This window comes from Pseudophryne corroboree, chromosome 6 (assembly GCF_028390025.1).
Source record: "Pseudophryne corroboree isolate aPseCor3 chromosome 6, aPseCor3.hap2, whole genome shotgun sequence".
Taxonomy (NCBI): domain Eukaryota; kingdom Metazoa; phylum Chordata; class Amphibia; order Anura; family Myobatrachidae; genus Pseudophryne; species Pseudophryne corroboree.
This window is the reverse complement of record NC_086449.1, coordinates 249,940,128-249,960,885: the sequence shown is the minus strand read 5'-3', so window position 1 is coordinate 249,960,885 and position 20,758 is coordinate 249,940,128.

Below are 20,758 nucleotides of genomic sequence, written 5' to 3'. Positions count from 1 at the left end.
ACGGTATATAGACTGGTGACGTCAGCTGTCACCAGCCATGTGCCACTGGGAAGGGGACCAATTGTTTTTAGTTTATTAAGCAGCATTGTAGTGTCCAGAAGACTGCGAGGGTGTGCCGACACCAATGGTTGTAATATGGAGTCCAATAGTACTGCTGTTGGTTGGAACAATGAGCCTCGGGCTGATATTATTGGTCTGCCCGGTGGAGGGGATATGCCTTTATGAATTTTAGGTACCGTATATAGGACCGGTACCAGGGGATGAGATGGTAATAGTAATTCAAGTGTCTCTGCCGTAATAATCTTGGCATCTTGAGCTTGCAACAACGCTTCTCTTAGTTCTTGTTTATACAAGAGGGTGGGATTACTTGTCAGGTGGCTGTAAGTGCCAGGTTCATTCAGTTGCCGTTGAATCTCTGATATGTAGTCAGGGAGATCCTGCAGCACAATGGCGCCCCCTTTGTCGGCAGGGCGAATTATCAGCTGGTCATTGTTCATTAATGACCGGAGAGCTTGTTGTTCAAATTTAGATAAATTGGAATGTATGGATTCGCCCTGAAGTGCCTTGACCTCCTGATCCACAACTCTCATGTACGTTTTTATGCTGGGGTTATTAGAGAGAGGGTCAAAAGAGGAAGGTGGTTTAAATTTCTGAAGTTTCTCGGGAATTGAGCAGATTTGGCCATCGGGTTTATCCCTGAAGAATTCTTTGAGCTTTAATTTGCGTTGTAGTTGATGAGTCTCAACCTGCCAATTCAATTTGTCGAAAATCCCTCGAGGATTTAGAGTTCGGAATTGTCCCACCATAGGCAGGTTTGACCCCGGATTTTGCAGCAAATGGATATCCATTTTAAATAAATGTTCTCTAGACCTTATGGTGCTCGTCATTGAGCAGTCTACCAAAGAGGTAGAGAAAATCAAAACCAAGATTGACAGCATGGAAATCACTCATCTACCAGTATTAGTCGCTGATGTGGAGAACGAATGGTTAACCAAATTAACGACCCAATTATCTATCTACAAAAGGGACTTGATTAAATTCAAGAAAGAAAAATTCCTCAAAGTAGAAAGAGATTACGAAAACCATCAGGTTTACCGATGGCTTTCAGGTGGAAGTAACAACGGAGAAAATAGACAGCCGTTCTTCAGACGGCGCAGATACCCTCAGACCAGACTAGACACTGACACCTCTGCAGAGAACTCCAGCACAGGGAGTGAACAAGAACGCACTGGCACACGTCGCAAGAACCCCAAATACCCTTCTGGCCCTTTAGGGGTCACAACTCGCACAAAAGGCCCCAAAAAAGTGGTCCTACTAGACGGGGAGGACAATACAAACGCTTCCGTTCATGGAAGGAAACCACTCGCAACCGGGACAAAGAAATAATTTTCAATCTATCCAGCTTTGACCTGACCGACAATGAAACCAGTGTCCTGGCGAAGGGTCTATCCTTTGTGCCTTCCAATAATTTCGACAAATTGAATTGGCAGGTTGAGACTCATCAACTACAACGCAAATTAAAGCTCAAAGAATTCTTCAGGGATAAACCCGATGGCCAAATCTGCTCAATTCCCGAGAAACTTCAGAAATTTAAACCACCTTCCTCTTTTGACCCTCTCTCTAATAACCCCAGCATAAAAACGTACATGAGAGTTGTGGATCAGGAGGTCAAGGCACTTCAGGGCGAATCCATACATTCCAATTTATCTAAATTTGAACAACAAGCTCTCCGCTCATTAATGAACAATGACCAGCTGATAATTCGCCCTGCCGACAAAGGGGGCGCCATTGTGCTGCAGGATCTCCCTGACTACATATCAGAGATTCAACGGCAACTGAATGAACCTGGCACTTACAGCCACCTGACAAGTAATCCCACCCTCTTGTATAAACAAGAACTAAGAGAAGCGTTGTTGCAAGCTCAAGATGCCAAGATTATTATGGCAGAGACACTTGAATTACTATTACCATCTCATCCCCTGGTACCGGTCCTATATACGGTACCTAAAATTCATAAAGGCATATCCCCTCCACCGGGCAGACCAATAATATCAGCCCGAGGCTCATTGTTCCAACCAACAGCAGTACTATTGGACTCCATATTACAACCATTGGTGTCGGCACACCCTCGCAGTCTTCTGGACACTACAATGCTGCTTAATAAACTAAAAACAATTGGTCCCCTCCCCAGTGGCACATGGCTGGTGACAGCTGACGTCACCAGTCTATATACCGTTATACCTCATCAGGAAGGTTTAGCAGCTGTCAAGACCAGATTACAGGAAGACAACCTTTTTGAGGCTTCACAGATTAACATCTTGATCTGTCTATTAGAACTCATCCTAACCAGAAATTTTTTCTTATTTAATAACAAATACTACTTACAAGAACGGGGGTGTGCCATGGGGTCAGCGGTGGCCCCCACGTATGCCAACCTGTACATGCTCGCAATAGAGGAAGACATCTTCTTCCGTAACCCGTCTGTGGCAGAACACATAATATTCTATTCCAGATACATAGATGATCTCCTATTATTATGGAAAGGACCGAAGGAACTATTGGATAAAATCATCACTGAACACAATACATCAAATAGTCCAGTCAAATTAACCATGAAAATGGATTTATACACCATAGATTTCTTGGATGTCCGCATTTCTATTACAGATTCCGTTATCACCACCACGGTATATACTAAGGACACGGATCGTAATTCCTATTTACATTGGAACAGCTGCCACCCTAGGAGCCTCAAAGCAGATCTGCCTTACTCACAGATGCTGAGAATCCACCGGATCAACAGTGACCAACAGATGGCTGCTCAGCAAATGGACGAACTTATGAAACGGTTCGTACAAAGAGGCTATGACCTTAACAACCTGCAGTCTATCAAACAAAAAGTTCTACGCTTGGACAGGGAATCTCTTCTTCGTCCCAAAGCCAAAGTTTCTAACCACTCTAAACTCCCTTGGGTGACGACCTACAATACATCTTCTGAGAAAACTATGCAGGTTGCCAAGAAACACTGGCCCATCATCAAATCCGATCAACATCTACCTTTACAACAGACGGACCTCATGCCATGCTACAAGAGATCCAGGAACCTACGTGACCTCTTAGTAAAAGCGGACATTTCAGAATTAACTAAATCATCTAAATTAGGCCTCTTAGCGCCCCTAAAATTGGGCTGCTTTAGATGTACCTGCGTCACATGCAGTTACATGATTACAGGCAACACATTTTCTCATCCCCATTTAGGTACTAAATTCCATATTAAATATCATCTGACCTGTGACACTACCCACACAGTATACCAGATAATTTGCCCATGCGGGTTGGTATATGTGGGTAAAACCACACGGAAATTCAAAGAGCGCATGACCGCACACAGGTCATCCATTAGACTAGGTCTACAAAAAGGTAGCAGTGACCAGCCGGTTGCTCGCCACTTCATACTAGCCAAACATGCTCTGGCAACTATCAAATACAGGATGATAGACCACATACCCCCGTCCCTTAGAGGGGGTGACCGTGGCAGTGCCTTACTAAGGTGTGAATCCAAATGGATTCATAAACTGGACACAGTTAGTCCTAGGGGCCTCAATGACATGGTACCTCTTTCCTGCTTCATGTAATCCCAGCAACATGTAAACTCTACACCCTCAGTGATAACATTATGTATAACATGACACCTATTGGGTTTCTTGTGATCTGTCCATACTTTGTTTATTCTTCAATCTGTAGTTCTGATTCTCATTCTGTGTATATGGGCCGCGTCATGACATTTATATTTATATATCTATACCTTCATCACTATCATGCTGGCATTTAACTATCTGCTGCATTTTTAGACATGTTCATGTATCTATACCGCAGTGAATTACAAGTATTTGCACTTTGTTATTGTGTATAGCCGGTCTCCATGACACCCGACGTGCATCACGTGTAGCGCGATGACGTCACCAGACTGCGCCACAGCTGACGGGAGATTGCCGCCCGACGGACTCCGGCGGTAGGCGGTCCCCGCTCCGGCCCGCGCAACACACACCAGTGGTGAGGGGTTATAAGGTGAGTGCTTTTCTGTTTTTAAATGTATGTCTTGAAAAAAATTGAATACATTGAAACGTTGACAGCTACCCAGGGCTCCCGTTCAGTTCGTCCATCAGCGTCTGAGTGCCGTACCACGCCAGTCTTGTCTGCATCTTCCTGCACACGGAGGATCAGTAAGGGCACCGGACCAAATTGCCACCCTCATCAGTGAGTGCCAGATCACCATACCATATATATATATATATATATATATATATATATACTACCATCATTCTGCTGCGCTGTACAGAGAATGTATACAGGTTGAGTACTCCATATCCAAATATTCCGAAATACGGAATATTCCAAAATACAGAATTTTTTGAGTGAGACTGAGATAGTGAGACCTTTGTTTTCTGATGGCTCAATGTACACAAACTTTGTTTAATACACAAGTTATTAAAAATATTGTATTAAATGACCTTCAGGCTGTGTGTATAAGGCGTATATGAAACATAAATGAATTGTGTGAATAGAAACATAGAAACATAGAATTTGACAGCAGATAAGAACCACTTGGACCATCTAGTCTGCTTTTTTTTTTTTTTTTTTATCCTTTAGGTAATCTCAACCCTTTTTGAACCTTAATTATTTGTAAGGATATCCATATGCCTATCCCAATCATGTTTAAATTGCTCTACAGTCTTAACCTCTACTACCTCTGATGGGAGGCTATTCCACTTATCCACTACCTTTTCTGTGAAGTAATTTTTCCTTACATTTCCCACGCTTTGTTTAATGCACATAGTTATTAAAAATATTGGCTAAAATTACCTTCAGGCTGTGTGTAGAAGGTGTATATGAAACATAAATGCATTCTGTGCTTAGATTTAGGTCCCATCGCCATGATATCTCATTATGGTATGCAATTATTCCAAAATACGGAAAAATCCGATATCCAAAATACTTCTGGTCCCAAGCATTTTGGATAAGGGATACTCAACCTGTATATGCAGATTTTAAAAATGCATGCTACATCCATGCTATATCCATGATACAGAGGCTACATTTATCAGATATATAATTTATAGTGACACTGCTCGGTATAATGTATGCTCTTATCTATTCTAGAGAACAGATGTACAAAGTGTTCAGCCTGCGAGCTGTTGCAGTACACATCCTTAGAGAGGTGACATGCTGGCATATTAAAAGCATTCTCAGCTTGCAAATGAATCTGTTTCACACCATGGCCAAACCAGCTAATGGTTCTCTAAACTATTAGCAGAAGAAGTCATCTATGACCACTTAAATAAAAGACATGTCAGTGTGCATGAAATGAGAATTTTAATGTGATTGTGTAGATACCAGGAATTCTGCCTCTTCAAACTTTATTACATGCGCATAAACCCATCCTACACATCATCCCACTGGTGTTCAGGTGATTATCATATTAACCCTACCTGGCACTGGACTAGGATTTGAATATATTACATTTTTTTCCCCTTGACATAACTGTAAACGGACAGGGTTCTGTCCTGGGGGGTCGCTGTTGTTATGGAGCCTAGGTGATATTTGGATGAAGCAGAGTTGTTCTGTATGCGACACATACTGTGAGTAGGTACTGTAGCTTCACCAGTGTTGGTGTTCTGCAGTCATGACCCATATTACATACAGCACACTGACATGACACTTATCTGCCCTTCTGTTATTGCCGGCCCTAAATGGGACCAGACACATCTTTTCTATAGTGCCAGCATATTCAGCGGCAATTGGTGACAAACCATAATAAAGAAGACTGGACATTTATAGACCAAGAGGTCATAGGCCAGTGCAAGCTATGCCACCACAGTAGCTGACCATTGGCTATGCTGCCATATAGCCAATTACAATTTTACGCCGCCATTGTAGCAAATTTTAAGGCTATACAGCCAGTATAGCCAATTCCAGGGCTTTAACACTGGTGTAGCCAAACCCAGGGCTGTGCCACCACTGTGGCAAAGGTTAAGGTTATACAGTCAGTGTGGCCAATCCCAGGTCTATAATGCTGGAATAGCCAAATACAGAAACATGACGCTGGTGTAGAGATTTCCAGGACCATAACACTGGTGTAACCAATCCCAGGGCTATGTCGCCTCTGTAGCCATTTTTAAGGACATAGATCAGTGTGGCCAATCCCAGGGTTATAACGCTGGTATAGCCAATCCCAGAGATGTAAGGTTGGAGTAGTCAATTACAGGGCTAGAACGCTGCTGTAGCCAATCCCAGGACTATGCCAACAGTGTAGCTTTGTCTTTCTACTGTTTTATTCAGGACTATACAATTGGAAATATATTTCTTGTTACTCACTTCCTCTGCAGTAAAGTAGCACAGAAACAGCTGAACTGACTAAACATATATGATTACCTATTACCCAGATATCTACGGAAATCAAAAAGAGAAACAAGTTAAATGATTGTTACCTGTTTATTGATTCTGCCATGCAAGAAACACATTATGGGCAGGATGAAATGGAGTCCGAGTTTGCCTGACGTGCGGGATGCTGGCCGAACTTGGACTTTTTTTTAAAGTGGCAGTCATTTACAAACGTAACCATGCCTTGTAAATAATTGCCCCTTTAAAAAAATGTCTGAGGTTGGCCGGTATCCCGTACGTCGGACGAACTCGGACTCCATTACATCCCGGCCTAAGGGGTCTGTTCATGAAGCAGTGAAAAATAAGATTTTACTTACCGGTAAATCTATTTCTCGTAGTCCGTAGTGGATGCTGGGGACTCCGTAAGGACCATGGGGAATAGACGGGCTCCGCAGGAGACATGGGCACTTTAAGAAAGAATTTAAATTCTGGTGTGCTCTGGCTCCTCCCTCTATGTCCCTCCTCCAGACCTCAGGTAGAGAAACTGTGCCCGGAAGAGCTGACAGTACAAGGAAAGGATTTTGGGAATCCAGGGTAAGACTCATACCAGCCACACCAATCACACCGTATAACTTGTGATAACTTTACCCAGTTAACAGTATGAACAATCACAGAGCATCAGATAAATCTGATGCAACTATAACATAACCCTTATTTAAGCAATAACTATATACAAGCATTGCAGAAGAAGTCCACACTTGGGACGGGCGCCCAGCATCCACTACGGACTACAAGAAATAGATTTACCGGTAAGTAAAATCTTATTTTCTCTAACGTCCTAGTGGATGCTGGGGACTCCGTAAGGACCATGGGGATTATACCAAAGCTCCCAAACGGGCGGGAGAGTGCGGATGACTCTGCAGCACCGAATGAGCAAACACAAGGTCCTCCTCAGCCAGGGTATCAAACTTGTAGAACTTTGCAAAGGTGTTTGAACCTGACCAAGTAGCCGCTCGGCAAAGCTGTAATGCCGAGACCCCTCTGGCAGCCGCCCAAGAAGAGCCCACCTTCCTTGTGGAATGGGCCTTAACTGATTTAGGCAGCGGCAACCCAGCCGCAGAATGAGCCTGCTGAATCGTGTTACAGATCCAGCGAGCAATAGTTTGCTTTGAAGCAGGCGCCCCAAGCTTGTTGGAAGCATACAGGATAAACAAAGATTCTGTTTTCCTGACCTTAGCCGTTCTGGCTACATAAACCTTCAATACCCCGACTACATCCAGTGACTCGGAATCCTCCAAGTCAGTAGTAGCCACAGGCACCACAATAGGTTGGTTTATATGAAAGGATGAAACCACTTTCGGCAGAAATTGTGGGCGGGTACGCAATTCTGCTCTATCCGCATGGAAAACCAGATAAGGGCTTTTATGTGACAAAGCCGCCAATTCTGACACACGCCTAGCCGAAGCCAAGGCTAATAGCATGACCACCTTCCACGTCAGATATTTTACTTCCACCGTTTTGAGTGGTTCAAACCAGTGTGATTTCAGGAAACTCAACACCACGTTAAGATCCCAAGGTGCCACTGGAGGCACAAAAGGGGGCTGAATATGCAGCACTCCCTTTACAAACGTCTGAACTTCAGGCAGAGAAGCCAGTTCTTTTTGAAAGAAAATGGATAAGGCCGAAATCTGAACCTTAATGGAACCCAATTTAAGGCCCAAAGTCACTCCGACTGTAGGAAGTGAAGGAAAAGGCCCAGCTGGAATTCCTCCGTAGGGGCATTCCTGGCCTCACACCAAGCCACATATTTTCGCCATATACGGTGATAATGTTGAGCCGTCACATCCTTCCTAGCCTCTATCAGTGTAGGAATGACCTCATCCGGAATGCATTTTTCTACTAGGATCCGGCGTTCAACCGCCATGCCGTCAAACGCAGCCGCGGTAAGTCTTGGAACAGACAGGGCCCCTGTTGCACAAGTCCTGTCCTAGAGGCAGAGGCCACGGGTCCTCTGTGAGCATTTCTTGCAGATCTGGATACCAAGTCCTTCTTGGCCAATCCGGAACAAAGAGTATTGTTCTCACTCCTCTTTTCCTTATGATTCTCAGCACCTTGGGTATGAGAGGAAGAGGAGGAAATACATAGACAGACGGGAACACCCACGGTGTCACCAGTGCGTCCACAGCTATCGCCTGAGGGTCTCTTGACCTGGCGCATTATCTCTGCATCTTTTTGTTGAGGCGGGATGCCATCATGTCCACCTGTGGCAGTTCCCACCGACTTGCAATCTGCATGAAGACTTCTTGATGAAGTCCCCACTCTCCCGGGTGGAGGTCGTGTCTGCTGAGGAAGTCTGCTTCCCAGTTGTCCACTCCCGGAATGAACACTGCTGACAGTGCGCTTACGTGATTCTCCGCCCAGCGAAGAATTCTGGTGGCTTCTACCATCGCCACCCTGCTCCTTGTGCCGCCTTGGCGGTTTACATGAGCCACTGTGGTGATATTGTCTGACTGAATCAGAACCGGTTGGTCGCGAAGCAGGGACTCCGCTTGACGTAGGGCGTTGTATATGGCCCTTAGTTCCAGGATGTTGATGTGAAGGCAAGTCTCCTGACTTGACCACAGCCCTTGGAAATTTCTTCCCTGTGTGACTGCCCCCCACCCTCGGAGGCTTGCATCCGTGGTCACCAGGACCCAGTCCTGAATGCCGAATCTGCGACCTTCGAGAAGGTGAGCACTCTGCAGCCACCACAGGAGAGACACCCTGGCCCTGGGGGATAGGGTGATTAACCGATGCATCTGAAGATGTGATCCGGACCACTTGCCCAGTAAGTCCCATTGGAAGGTCCTCGCATGGAACCTGCCGAAGGGAATGGCCTCGTATGATGCCACCATCCTTCCCAGGACTCGAGTGCAGTGATGCACTGACACCTGTTTTGGTTTTAATAGATTCCTGACCAGTGTCACGAGCTCCTGAGCTGTCTCTATTGGGAGATCAACCATTTTCTGGTCTGTGTCTAGGATCATGCCTAAGAGAGGCAGATAAGCTGTAGGAACCAACTGCGACTTTGGAATATATAGAATCCAGCCGTGTTGCCGTTACACTTCCAGAGAAAGTGATACGCTGTTCAGCAACTGCTCTCTTGATCTCGCTTTTATGAGGAGATCGTCCAAGTACGTGATAATAGTGACACCTTGCTTCCGCAGGAGCACCATCATTTCCGCCATTACCTTGGTGAATATTCTCGGGGCCGTGGAGAGACCAACCGGCAACGTCTGAAATTGGTAATGACAATCCCGTACCGCAATTCTGAGGTACGCCTGATGAGGTGGATAAATGGGGACATGAAGGTATGCATCCTTTATGTCCCGAGTCACCATAAAATCTCCCCCTTTCAGGCTTGCAATGACCGCTCTTAGCGATTCCATTTTGAACTTGAACCTTTTCAGGTATATGTTCAGGGATTTTAAATTCAATATGGGTCTAACCGAACCGTCTGGTTTCGGGACTACAACATGGTCGAATAATAACCCCCTCCTTGTTGAAGGAGGGGAACCTTGACCACCACCTGTTGAAGATACAATTTGTGAATTGCAGTTAACACTGTTTCCCTCTCGTGGGGGGAAGCCGGCAGGGCCGTCGGTGAGGGGGCATCTCCTCAAAGTCCAGCTTGTATCCCTGAGACACAATATATATTGCCCAGGGATCTAACAGGGAGTGAACCCACTTGTGGCTGAACTTACGAAGGCGTGCCCCCACCGGGCCTAGCTCCACCTGTGGAGCCCCAGCGACATGCGGTGGATTTTTGTAGAGGCCGGGGAGGACTTCTGTTCCTGGGAACTAGCTGTGTTGTGCAGCTTCTTTCCTCTGCCGCCGCCTCTGGCAAGAAAGGACGCACCTCGGACTTTCTTGTTTCTTTGTTCGAAAGGCTGCATTTGATAATGTCGTGCTTTCCTAGGCTGTGCAGGAATATAAGGCAAAATATCAGAATTACCAGCTATAGCTGTGGAGACCAGGTCAGAGAACCCTTCTCCACACAATCCTCAGCCTACCATATGCCTCTTAAGTCGGCATCATCTGTCCATTGCATATTCTACAGGACACGTCAAGCAGAAATTGACATAGCTTTGACTCTAGGACCCAGTATACTCATGTCTCTTTGGGCATGTTTTATATATATATATATATATATATATATATCTCTTAAGACAGCATCTTTAATATATATATATATCTCCATATATACATATATATATATATATATATATATATATATATATACACATACTAGGGTCTCAATCTCTGCTGATAAGGTACCTGTCCACGCTGCCACATCGCTATAAACCCATGCCGACACAATCGCCGGTCTGAGTAGTGTACCAGAATGTGCACGCTATCTGCAGGATCCCTGAGAATAGCTGTTACATCAGGGCTACCTTTTGGGCAAACGTGACACCCTAGGGGAAGATTCCCCTGGGTTGTTTTCTGTGTGAGGGTCAACCTTTGACCCAGGAATTTATCATGGTAGGAGATCCGGGAATTTCGGCCCGGGTTTACCTTTTCACACAGAAGAAATACCCATGTTGATCAACAAATAACCAGGTAGAACTGTTTCACCCTATTCACACTACATCCAAAACCCAGGAATTTTCTGGGTCAGATGCATTCACACCGAACCCGGGTCTATCCTGAATTTTGATGTGTATTTAAAGGTGACACTCTCATGTATATTATTCAGCCTTTGATATTTGTTAATGGCAAATTTGTGGTTTTATATCCTATTGAAATACATTTCGCTTTAAAGTTGTGCTACTTACTAGGTAATTATTTTTATTTTTTTCTTACTAAGGTGCTCCCACTCATATCCCTCTTCCCACACCCAGCTATCAGCCAGTATTGTCATTCATCAGTTTCAGATCTGCCCTTCTCATGTGTGAGCTTCCTGTAAGTCTACAGCATTTGCATAGTCGCTGGACGACCGAGGTCACACCCGGGGAAAACCCTGTTATAGAGCAGGGTCGTGGACCCACGACTTTGACCCAGGTTGTTTCTGTTCAAACCTAGCAAAAACCCAGGTTGATGCACACTCATATCTAACACCCCTTTCACACACAGGTTTCTACCTGGTAATTTGCCGGGTCAACCTGGGTTGTTTTCTGTGTGAGGGTCAACCTTTGACCCAGGAATTTATCATGGTAGGAGATCCGGGAATTTCGGCCCGGGTTTACCTTTTCACACAGAAGAAATACCCATGTTGATCAACAAATAACCAGGTAGAACTGTTTCACCCGGTAATTTGTTTCCGTGTGTAAAAAAAGGGGGGTCTGGCTGTGTCCAGCAATGTGACCCTGTACTGAAATACTTGGCGGAAGCTGGGAATTTCATACGTTTCTGTCTGAAAAGGGTATGAAAGGGGTATTAGAGGGTGCTTGGATGACAAAGCTACAACGGTAATTTAGGAAGGGCTTTCATTTAAATGGTATTTGGTGACATAAAGTTAAAAAAATAACTTATGTATGATCAAATATATTGTTTTGTAATATATTATCTTTATCACCGTATATTGTAGTATTCAGGCTCTGTAGACAGTGATGTTTTTACAGTCTATAAGGCTACTGTATTTCATGTAAAGGTCCATACACACTGAGCGCTTTCCCCCCCTGCCCAGCGATGTCAGCAGGATGCTATGGAAAGCCGCTCACCCTGCCGTTCATCTACTGGTAATACCAGTAGATGAATGGCGGGCGCCGGCGATGAAGCGGGAGCGCGCATCAGCACTCACCGCTCACCGCTTGTGCATACACACTGGGCAGCTTTGAGCTGAAAGCAGCTCAAAACACCAAAAGTGACCTGCTTTCAGATCAAAATCGCCCAGTGTGTATGGTCCTTAAGTGTTTTAAAGTTCAGATTGGCTATAGCGTGGGGCTGTGAACAAAACAGTTCAATGCAATATTTGTTTACTAAGTAAACTTTACTTTATAGTTGTTACTCACGGACATGCAAGTCAAAATGCCTACTATTGTATGGAAATCCTTTTTCAATATCATCGCACAAAAAAACCCCAAAAGGTAACATTGCCATAGAATAAATATACTCAAGACAAATTAGTCCAAATGTTGAAATAGTCCTATAGCCATTTAAAATATATATACCTAATTGCCTTTCCCTATTATTTTGGCAAAAATAGAACAAAAGAGTAGGGTGCCTTGGAAATCAGCCAATGTAAATCTCCTGCTAAGCAGACAAGAAACGTGACCACATATAAAATCAGGATAAAACCAATTCCATAGTCTGGAGAGTTTAATTACGGAGATTTATAAGAATCATAAGAAGAGTGGACAGAGTGTAATGCAGTACCTAGGACAGGAACACCTCTGTAAATTAGCACGACAGAAATAGACTGAATATAGTTAAAAGTTAAAACTCCTTTCTGGATCCTTAAAAACTGATTTCTCAAGAGGACCAGCACAGTAAGTGTGTAACATTTTGTAACGTTTTAGCCAAAGCATCAAGACTTATCCACAAGTATCAACTGATTTTTTTTAAATTTCTATTCCTGTGAATGCTTGCTCAGGAATACACAACCACTTTAGAAGATGTAGGTGATTATCGCATCCTGGAGATTTCAGTTCCTTTCATTCAAATAAAGCCAAAGCCTCCAGCAGAGGCTAGACCATGGCCTGAGATGGAAGAATATATGTTAGATAAACACCATTATTACAATTTACCCCTAAGCTTAACTATAGAGCAGAGCAGAAAACAACATTTCTCTATATTCCGTGATTGTAGAAAAACCTGGCAGTAACAATTTTCTACCCAGGCATTTTGTTATGACATCCATTTTTCTGGCTAGATATAGATTTAGAAATAATTTACTTCTGCGTAAAGGTGGATTTAAATACAGTAGCTGAGAAATAATACCTGTTAATCCTTCCTGAAATAAGTCATAGCAAAGGTCTGTGCACCAACCTCTATCATGAACATTTACTATTCATTAAATGTATATATACTGTATCCTACACAAGTCATGTTACAATATTTAACCATGTCTGTAATTAAAATATAAATGGTGGGTTCTGATATAATTGCCTATAATTGGTATATTTTCATGTTATGTTCATTAGTAAAACTTGTCTGCTGCTAGTTATTACAGATTTCCATGGCTTATATAAAAGGAATTTGGGGCCCATTTATAAAACAATACTTGCGGCTATTTCCCTGAAAACATCCCTTTTTCGGGGGTTAGCAGCAAATACGAGTATAGGGGCCAATTTATCAACGAGTGATAAAACTCATTGTGTATGATAAATGGTGCTCCAGCCAATCAGCTCCCAGTGGTTATTTTTCAAACACATGACAGGAGCTGTACACATGACAGTTAGGAGCTAATTGGCTGGAGCCCCAGTTATCATATGCAACAAGTTTTTATTACTCTTTGATAAATGAGCCCCTAAGTATCAATGTATGGTATCCGGACTATAGATCTACACTAAAAAGGTCTACAGTCAATAGTTCTACCACTAATGGCATTAGGTCGACCGGGTCAAAAGGATGACATGGTCAAACATCAACATGTAAAAGGTCGACAAGGTCAACATGGTCAAAAGGTCAACATGGTCAAAAGGTCAACGCACATATGGTCGACGCACATATGGTAAACACAAGTTGTTTTATTTTTTTCCCATTTTTTTCAACTTTTTCAGATTTTAGCATCCACATGGACTACGATTGGGAATACTAATCTGCACTCGGCGCCTTGTCCGAAGCATGGCGAGCGAAACGAGCCAGCGAGCAGACACAGTACATCAATGGGGCTTGTTTGTGGCAGAAAAGTGTCAACCCCCCCCAAATTTAAATAAATTGTTTCTACCTTTTTCTGTCAACCATTTACATGTCAACATTTCGATCCTGTCGACCTTTCCTACTGTCTTCCTATTCTATGTTGACCTTTTGACCCTGTCGACATTTTGACCCTGTCCACCTAATGCATGTCTACCATTAGTGGTAGACCTATTGACTGTAGACCTTTTTAGTGTAGATCTTATAATCCACACCCATCATGTATGATGGAGGGAACACAACAGCGATCTCCGATACCTGCTGCATCCCCCCCCATTCCTGCCGGCAGCCACATCCCCCATAGGTTTCTAAGGGGGGTGGCGATGCTGCCTGATTTACCAATATCCAGAATGCAAAGCATTCCCAATATTGACCCCCGCAGCTACCGCCATCTTCAGATAGCGATAGCCCGTTGTAGCCTATGGGCTACTGATTGGAGCTGTAGTTCCGGCAGGGTTCCCCAGGAGCCCTCTGCCGGAAATGGTCGATGTGCATGGCAGTTAGTGTGCCCACGCATTCTCAGCAGCCCCGTTGCTACATTCGTCACATCTCAGGGATGATAATATTGTGCCCAGAACGCAATGGAAATGTGATCAATGATAAATGGGCCACGTAGTCTTCAGGTTCATGTTTTTGTAAAGCTGCAAATACAATCCTCAGTAATTCAGTGAATTATAGTATTTTAACTTACAGAAGGGAGAACATTATGCATATGTATTATATACATGGGTGGCAAAGCATGTGCAGGTGTGAATACAGGGGCCCTTAAGGAGGCATGGCTTTGCCTCCCTTGTAGACCTGGTCACCAACCAGGCCTATAAAGTGGCGTGGGTAGTTAAACTCCCCCGCATACACACGCACGCACACATGCACACACGCACACCATCACCTCTGCTTAAATGAGTTACTTGCTGATCAGATGCTTGGAAGCTCAAAAGAAAGTCTAATCATGTTATATCCAGAAAAAACCTGGGACCTGGGACGGAACCATTTGCTTCATGCTGGTGTAACTGTTGAAACACCTCATTGTTGGTTGCTCTGGCTGAATCTTCATGACTACTTATGCAATGGACACACTAGAACAAAATATTGTTCATTCATTCATTTGTACAGCCAATATGTCTGTGAACGATATAATTCACAGACATATTGCATCCACTCTGCATCTGCATGTGTGTACGGACAACACGCCGACCGCCGCTATACTTTCCACATATATTCAGAGATACCAACATCTATGTGACTGCATCACCCCCAGCCATCAATCGGTAAAAGCAGGTGTCCTCTTCATTGGCCCGATCCTTGGTGCAAGACATGTGACTGAAGTCTGCATACACTCACCTCTGAATAGCCCCCAGTTCTGTCAATATGCCGACAACATACCCACAGAAACGTATTCTATTTGAGAATGTGCCCTTCCCCCATAGACATTCTCAGATGTAAATAGTAGTGTGCACCCCCAAAAGGGTGAGTGGCATCACTAAAAAATGGGCATGTCATTGCAGGAAAAGTCTACTTTGACCCTGCACCCCCAGACTTTGGCCAACCAAGAATAAAATAAATTTCGCCATATTATGCCTATACAGTAATGCCCCTTGCACCATATTATGCTCCACACAGTAATGCCCCTTGCACCATATTATACTCCACACAGTAATGCCCCTTGCACCACATGCCCCTCGCACCACATGACCCACACAGTAATGCCCATTGTACCATATGCCCCACACAGTATTATCATTTGCACCATTTGTCCCACACAGTAAATGCCCCTTGCACCATATTATTCCCCACAGTGAGTTAAGCCCTGCCAGCCTCACATAATAATGCCCCACTACCTGCTCATTGTCAGTCATTTCAAACAGCTGTGGCCTTCCTCTAGCTGCAGCTATCCCTAAGTCCCAGCACTTCAGGGTAGTGATGTCGCTAGTAAATGTCCCTCTCAAAATGTCCGCTACCTCCTCTAGCATCCTTCAAAACTGTCTTCTGTGTGGTGGAGGGTATTTTGGGAGGGACATTTTCAATAGTATTTTAAGCGGATGGCCGGACCGCATGAAATACTGGGGGTCATTCCGCGTTGATCGCTCGCTGCCATTTTTCGCAGTGCAGCGATCAGGTCTCTACTGCGCATGCTCGTCGTATGGGTACACAGCGGATCGTTGCTGAGCTATGGATTTACCGAAGAATCCATTTGCACGGGCGATCGCAAGGAGATTGACAGGAAGAGGGTGTTTGTGGGTTGCAACTGACCGTTTCTAGGAGTGTTTGGAAAAACGCAGGCATGTCCATGCGTTTGCAGGGCGGGTGTCTGACGTCAATTCCGGCACCAAAAAGACTGAAGTGATCACAAGGGCTGAGTAAGTCCAGAGCTACTCAGAAACTGCACAAAATGTTTTTGCACAGCACGGCTGCACAGGCGTTCGCACCCTTGTAAAGCGAAAATACACTCACCGGTGGGTGGCGACTATGCATTTGCATGGCTGCTAAAAGTAGCTAGCAAGCGATCAACTTGGAATCAGGGCGACTATGCGAACACTGGCCGCAGATCGCACAGCTTGCCCAGCCCTAAAAACGTCCCTGCCTTAACCGCCCAGCTATACCCACTCAGTCTGAATTGGAGATACCACTGATATTTGTGTAAATCATATGTAGTTGCTCTAAGTTACGTATGAAGGCCCTGATGGAAAATCACAGGATCCATACAGAGATTAAGTGCAAAATCTATTCTGAAAGGACAAGAAAAATTTCTGTAAACCTGTTGCTGAGCGATAGATATGCACATAGTACAGGGACGTGCGGTGAGGTAAATGGCTGGGAGGCACTGGCTAATACCAGAGCCAGAGTTACACACAATATATGAGCCCAGGGGTGCATGTATGCATTATACACAGGTGCAGTAGTATATGCTGCTGGAAATTTGGTGAGTTTTGATCAGAGATGTGATAGGTAGGCGCAGGGGCGGATCCAGAAAAAAATTACAGGGGGGGGCACCACAAGGGGCGTGGCTTCGTTGGAATGGGCGTGGTTTCGTTGGAATGGGCGTGGTATCGCAGAAAAAGACTACCTTATACCCCAGTTTTGCAACCTGCACGCCCAGACGTTGGCCACCACAGGAAAGAAAAATAATCCTGATTCATGCCCCTTACATTATTTGTCATTTTTCCTCCTTATAGTAATGCCCAGTATACATTATGCCACATACTGCAATGGCCCTTAGACATTATGCCACACACAATAATGCACATGAGACAGTATGCACACACCGTAATGCCCCCGACACATTATGCCACACACCGTAATGCCCCCGACACATTATGCCACACACTATAATGCCTGTGACACATTATGACAGGAATTGCAATGCCCGTTATACATTATGCTACACACTGCACTGCCCCTGATACATTATAGCACATACAATGTCTGTGACACATTATGACACACACTGCAATGTCCGTGATACATTATACCACACACTGCAATGCCCGATACATTATAGCACATACAATGCCTGTGACACATTATGCCACACACTGCAATGACTTTGAGACATTATACCAGTCCACAATGCCCGTGATATAGTATACCATACACCGTAATGCCTGTGACACATACCGCAATGCCCGTTATACCCTATGCCACACACCGCAATGCCCGTTATATATTATGCCACACTGCAATGACCCTGAGACATTATACCACATACCACAATGCCCGTGATATAGTATACCACACACCGTAATGCCTGACACATTATGACACACACCGCAATGTCCGTGATACATTATGCCACACACTGCAATGACCCTGAGACATTATACCACATATCACAATGCCAGCGATATAGTATACCATACACCGTAATGCCTGTGACACATTATGACACACACCGCAATGTCCGTGATACATTATGCCACACACCGTAATGCCCATTACACATTAAGTCCTACAGTAAGGCTTCTAATTACTTTTCAAATACCTGCTCGTTGTCAGGGGTTTCATGCACTGGGTGTCATGCTCGTTGCCAGGGGTTTCATGCTCTTGGTTCCATGCACGGTGCCAGGGGTTTTCATGCTCAGGGTGTCATGCTCGTTGCCAGGGGTGTCAAAGTCAGAAAAATATTACATAGAGAGACCATATAAACTGCACACATATAAGCCGCTATACTTGCAAATATGCGCAGCGAGCACAGCAAACACCAGACGTCATGGAGATTTAGAATTGGCTGATGAATTAATGTCATGGATGTGTATCATTTGAACCGAACCAGATAAACACATCATGTTTGGTATTGAAGCAAGCAGAATAAGGTGTGGTTTAGTTTGAGACCTATTGTGTTGTCGTGGGACATTGCAGCGGATAGATATGATTATATGTATAAAAGTTAAGATCAGCTTTGTTGGGAACAATGGATGATCAACTAAGTTTTCAGGTCTGAACCTGATTAGCATATACAAAGAGAACAGTGATTCAATACAAAAGCTAGAGAGACCCCTCCCCCAGATACTGGTCAAACAGGAAGGTAGTGGTCAGGTGTGGCCTCAGAGAACAGATGTAATGTAGCTACACTCACACACAGACACACACAGCTACCTGGCACCCAGCAGCATGGAGGCTACATCCCCAGGACTGACCAGGCACCAAAGGCTAAGTATTGAATCCACATGGCTAGATAAGGGAATATAGACAGATTGCTTTCTGGTTTAAATAGGATGTTGTAGCTTGGTTGTGTGATTGTTGGGTGTTAGTGTTGGTGCCCTGTGGAATCTGTGATGGTAGCTGGGATCTTGTTAATCATAAATACCACCATGCAGTAGTTTTGAATATGTGCTGGTAGCAATGGCAGGCTGATACTTGTGAGTACATTGTGATCTGGTCTTGTGATGAATATGCTCTGGTTAGTGAGATACTGAAGGTGATTTGGAATGTGAAATTATAAGATGGTTCTAGGAAGTTGGATTACATTGTGAAAGGTGATTTGGAATGTGAAATTATAAGATGGTTCTAGGAAGTTGGATTACATTGTGAAAGGTGTTTTAGATGGTTTGGAATTGTAAAATCAGAACATATGCATTGTTTTGAGGCTTGGACATTTTGGAGTAAAATGGAGTCTTGTGTTTTCTGCTATGTGATTGTGGTGCCATGTGTTTGGACCTGCAAATCTAAAATGGCTGCTGCTGGATGTCTTCCCCTCCCCCTTTCAGGCATGTGGTGTGGTCTTTGGAATCAAGTGGAGGTTTCTCAAAATGGAGTCTAGCTTCCATCCCATGCTGTATTCAGCATTGACTAACTGCGCAGCGATTGTCTCTCACATATGTAGTTTTATCTGCAACCATGTTGTCTCTTATGTAACGTAATCATTGTTTTTTCTGTGAGCCAATTTCTCTCATCTCTCTCTCTCTCTCTCTCTCTCTCTCTCTCTCTCTCTCTCCCTTCTCCTTTCTCTCATATCTCCCCTAGACTAATATAGTATTGTATTGTATTGTATCTAGGTCAGCGTAGTATTGTCTATTTGTATTTATTGTTTAGTTCTGTGGTTAGGAAGTCTCTGTTATATTGTAGTGTATCATATGTACTGTTATCCTTTTTTTACAAGTATATTAGATATAATACAGTTAATAGGCTTTGGAACCCTAAACCAGTATCTGTGTATTTTCTATAGTGTTAAGTGTTCACTTGAGCGTCGGTGACGCACAAGCAGCTTTGTAGTTAGTCAGGTTACACAAGGTTGCACTTACACCCTGTACTCACATTAAGGTATGCAGTGTATTTCATTGATATAAGGTTTTACATAAAGGTATAGTGTTGTGAGCGTCTGCATCGCTGGTGACCTCCTCGTGGTCTCGAGCGTAAGCTACGCCATAGCGAATCATTTCCCTAGACATAACCAATAACGTGTCCTGTGATCACTGGGCCGCGAGCGAACGTGACGCTTGAGCGTCTCGCCTACGGCTGAGCGATCGTTACGCAAATAGCGTACCATTACGGTACTTCTTAAGTAAACAGCGTAAGTGTTCTTTAACCTTTAACGTGTTTTTAACAAGATAAATATTTAGCTTTGTTAGATGGGGGCTCTGGTCCGCGATATCACGATCTTAATGATGCACTGTACATTACAAACGCGGCTGTAATTGACCGGCTAATGATGGACATCTCGCAAAATGCTGAAAAAAAAAAACAAAAACAAAAAAAACACCCACGTTAATGTATTGTGGTATCAGTAAGACGCTGATAGGAAATTTTAAGGGACAAGGCGTTTCTCATAATATTTAAGATGCTAAAATGTATTTTTATTGTCGCAAAACCAGGTTCAAATGGATCATATCGTGTTTGATTAAGATTAGATTGTTTATCTGTTTAAGTAGGTTTAAAAGTACATTTAAAAGTTACTTTGGGAACTAGCATGGTGATTTTCTTTATGGCAGGAGAGGCCGCATGGTCTGTCCACCATTTTGTGTGACCCTCATGGAGGTGGAAGGGGGGGAGCAGCGGCCATTTTGGGAAGGTCAAATGTTATTTTTTTTGAACGGCTGCTTTT